This window comes from Phyllobates terribilis, unplaced genomic scaffold (assembly GCF_046119375.1).
Source record: "Phyllobates terribilis strain yellow unplaced genomic scaffold, ASM4611937v1 Scaffold_329__1_contigs__length_2103183, whole genome shotgun sequence".
In the NCBI taxonomy this organism is placed as follows: domain Eukaryota; kingdom Metazoa; phylum Chordata; class Amphibia; order Anura; family Dendrobatidae; genus Phyllobates; species Phyllobates terribilis.
Genome location: NW_027363089.1, coordinates 977,671 through 980,865, shown reverse-complemented (window position 1 = coordinate 980,865; position 3,195 = coordinate 977,671).

Genomic DNA, 3,195 nt, shown 5'->3' with positions numbered 1-3,195 from the left:
TGGTGTAGTATATAGAGGATCTGTCAGCTCTCCTGTGTGGTGTAGTATATAGTGGATCTGTCAGCTCTCCTGTATTGTGTAGTATATAGAGGATGTGTCAGCTCTCCTGTGTGGTGTAGTATATAGAGGATCTGTCGGCTCTCCTGTATTGTGTAGTATATAGAGGATCTGTCAGCTCTCCTGTGTGATGTAGTATATTGAGGATCTGTCAGCTCTCCTGTGTGGTGTAGTATATAGAGGATCTGTCAGCTCTCCTGTGTGGTGTAGTATATAGAGGATCTGTCAGCTTTCCTGTATTGTGTAGTATATAGAGGATGTGTCAGCTGTCCTGTGTGGTGTAGTATATAGTGGATCTGTCAGCTCTCCTGTGTGGTGTAGTATATAGTGGATCTGTCAGCTCTCCTGTATTGTGTAGTATATAGAGGATCTGTCAGCTCTCCTGTGTGGTGTAGTATATAGAGGATGTGTCAGCTCTCCTGTGTGGTGTAGTATATAGAGGATCTCTCGGCTCTCCTGTGTGGTGTAGTATATGGATGATCTGTCAGCTCTCCTGTGTGGTGTAGTATATAGTGGATCTGTCAGCTCTCCTGTGTGGTGTTGTATATAGAGGATGTGTCAGCTCTCCTGTGTGGTGTAGTATATAGAGGATGTGTCAGCTCTCCTGTGTGGTGTAGTATATAGACGATCTGTCAGCTCTCCTGTGTGGTGTAGTATATAGAGGATCTGTCAGCTCTCCTGTGTGGTGTAGTATATAGAGGATCTGTCAGCTCTCCTGTGTGGTGTAGTATATAGAGGATGTGTCAGCTCTCCTGTGTGGTGTAGTATATAGAGGATGTGTCAGCTCTCCTGTATTGTGTAGTATATAGAGGATGTGTCAGCTCTCCTGTATTGTGTAGTATATAGAGGATGTGTCAGCTCTCCTTTGTGGTGTAGTGTATAGAGGATCTGTCAGCTCTCCTGGGTGGTGTAGTATATAGAGGATCTGTCAGCTCTCCTGGGTGGTGTAGTATATAGAGGATCTGTCAGCTCTCCTGTGTGGTGTAGTATATAGTGGATCTGTCAGCTCTCCTGTATTGTGTAGTATATAGAGGATGTGTCAGCTCTCCTGTGTGGTGTAGTATATAGAGGATCTGTCGGCTCTCCTGTGTGGTGTAGTATATAGTGGATCTGTCAGCTCTCCTGTATTGTGTAGTATATAGAGGATCTGTCAGCTCTCCTGTGTGATGTAGTATATTGAGGATCTGTCAGCTCTCCTGTGTGGTGTAGTATATAGAGGATCTGTCAGCTCTCCTGTGTGGTGTAGTATATAGAGGATCTGTCAGCTCTCCTGTGTGGTGTAGTATATAGTGGATCTGTCAGCTCTCCTGTGTGGTGTAGTATATAGAGGATGTGTCAGCTCTCCTGTATTGTGTAGTATATAGAGGATGTGTCAGCTCTCCTGTATTGTGTAGTATATAGAGGATGTGTCAGCTCTCCTTTGTGGTGTAGTGTATAGAGGATCTGTCAGCTCTCCTGGGTGGTGTAGTATATAGAGGATCTGTCAGCTCTCCTGGGTGGTGTAGTATATAGAGGATCTGTCAGCTCTCCTGTGTGGTGTAGTATATAGTGGATCTGTCAGCTCTCCTGTATTGTGTAGTATATAGAGGATGTGTCAGCTCTCCTGTGTGGTGTAGTATATAGAGGATCTGTCGGCTCTCCTGTGTGGTGTAGTATATAGTGGATCTGTCAGCTCTCCTGTATTGTGTAGTATATAGAGGATCTGTCAGCTCTCCTGTGTGATGTAGTATATTGAGGATCTGTCAGCTCTCCTGTGTGGTGTAGTATATAGAGGATCTGTCAGCTCTCCTGTGTGGTGTAGTATATAGAGGATCTGTCAGCTCTCCTGTATTGTGTAGTATATAGAGGATGTGTCAGCTCTCCTGTGTGGTGTAGTATATAGTGGATCTGTCAGCTCTCCTGTGTGGTGTAGTATATAGTGGATCTGTCAGCTCTCCTGTATTGTGTAGTATATAGAGGATGTGTCAGCTCTCCTGTGTGGTGTAGTATATAGAGGATCTGTCAGCTCTCCTGTGTGGTGTAGTATATAGAGGATCTGTTAGCTCTCCTGTGTGGTGTAGTATATAGAGGATCTGTCAGCTCTCCTGTGTGGTGTAGTATATAGAGGATCTGTCAGCTCTCCTGTGTGGTGTAGTATATAGAGGATCTGTCAGCTCTCCTGTGTGGTGTAGTATATAGAGGATCTGTCAGCTGTCCTGTGTGGTCTAGTATATAGAGGATCTGTCAGCTCTCCTGTGTGGTGTAGTATATAGAGGATCTGTCAGCTCTCCTGTGTGGTGTAGTATATAGAGGATCTGTCAGCTGTCCTGTGTGGTGTAGTATATAGAGGATCTGTCAGCTCTCCTGTGTGGTGTAGTATATAGAGGATCTGTCAGCTCTCCTGTGTGGTGTAGTATATAGAGGATCTGTTAGCTCTCCTGTGTGGTGTAGTATATAGAGGATCTGTCAGCTCTCCTGTGTGGTGTAGTATATAGAGGATCTGTTAGCTCTCCTGTGTGGTGTAGTATATAGAGGATGTGTCAGCTCTCCTGTGTGGTGTAGTATATAGAGGATCTGTCAGCTCTCCTGTGTGGTGTAGTATATAGACGATCTGTCAGCTCTCCTGTGTGGTGTAGTATATAGAGGATGTGTCAGCTCTCCTGTGTGGTGTAGTATATAGAGGATCTGTCAGCTCTCCTGTGTGGTGTAGTATATAGAGGATGTGTCAGCTCTCCTGTGTGGTGTAGTATATAGAGGATCTGTCAGCTCTCCTGTGTGGTGTAGTATATAGAGGATCTGTCAGCTCTCCTGTGTGGTGTAGTATATAGAGGATGTGTCAGCTCTCCTGTATTGTGTAGTATATAGAGGATCTGTCAGCTCTCCTGTGTGATGTAGTATATTGAGGATCTGTCAGCTCTCCTGTGTGGTGTAGTATATAGTGGATCTGTCAGCTCTCCTGTATTGTGTAGTATATAGAGGATCTGTCAGCTCTCCTGTGTGATGTAGTATATTGAGGATCTGTCAGCTCTCCTGTGTGGTGTAGTATATAGAGGATCTGTCAGCTCTCCTGTGTGGTGTAGTATATAGAGGATCTGTCAGCTCTCCTGTGTGGTGTAGTATATAGTGGATCTGTCAGCTCTCCTGTGTGGTGTAGTATAT